Source organism: Myotis lucifugus, unplaced genomic scaffold, assembly GCF_000147115.1.
Source record: "Myotis lucifugus unplaced genomic scaffold, Myoluc2.0 scaffold_132, whole genome shotgun sequence".
Lineage (NCBI taxonomy): Eukaryota > Metazoa > Chordata > Mammalia > Chiroptera > Vespertilionidae > Myotis > Myotis lucifugus.
Window position 1 is genome coordinate 1,633,961 of NW_005871180.1, and position 792 is coordinate 1,634,752.

Genomic DNA, 792 nt, shown 5'->3' on the forward strand with positions numbered 1-792 from the left:
GAAGGGAAGGGAAGGGAAGGGAAGGGAAGGGAAGGGAAGGGAAGGGAAGGGAAGGGAAGAGAAGAGAAGAGAAGAGAAGAGAAGAGAAGAGAAGAGAAGAGAAGAGAAGAGAAGAGATGAGAAGAGAAGAGAAGGAAGCGTGTGTGTCATGCTAAAAGGATGAACTTTATCTGAAAAGCTCAGGAAGTCAATGGGAATCAGCCTAAGCAGGGAAGTGACAGATGGGATTTGTGCTTTAGGAAGATGCTTTGACAACAACAGGGAGGATGGCTCACAACCAGGACTATAATGTCCAGCCCTAGACCTAGCTGTCTGAAGGAGACAAATTTGGCAGTCCCCTTGATTAGGAAGAAAGTACTCCCCATGGCTTCTAAGCCCACACACACCACATAAGTCATGGCTCCCACCTTGTGCTTTTTAAACGAGGTCTAAATGTTAACAGTGATTATTTCTAGGTGGTAAGTCACAGATAATGTGCTTTCTCAATAACGTCTTGTGTTTCCAAATTATAATAAACATGCTTTACTTTTATAATCAGAAAACTTCTCTATCTTTTAAGCAAAAGTATTATTTATAAAAATTAAGCTAGCATCTAATTTCAAAAGAATTTTGGGAAATAGGACTAGCCCCTGCACTCGGCATCTAGAGAACATGGCTCTGGAACATCACTCCTGAGTCGTCTATGATGGCACCACTCAGCAACACCTACCATGCTGGTGGCAGGCTTGTACCCATCAGGCAACTTCCCCATGTGTTGTTTGAGCCTGCTGGTCCTCAGCTAACATGCTGGTC

At 43.7% G+C, this 792-nt stretch overlaps 1 pseudogene; it reads left to right on the forward strand.

The window, feature by feature from the left end:
• Nucleotides 1-305: 305 nt before the first annotated feature.
• LOC111827112 lies at nt 306-420 on the forward strand (annotated as a pseudogene).
• Nucleotides 421-792: the final 372 nt, after the last annotated feature.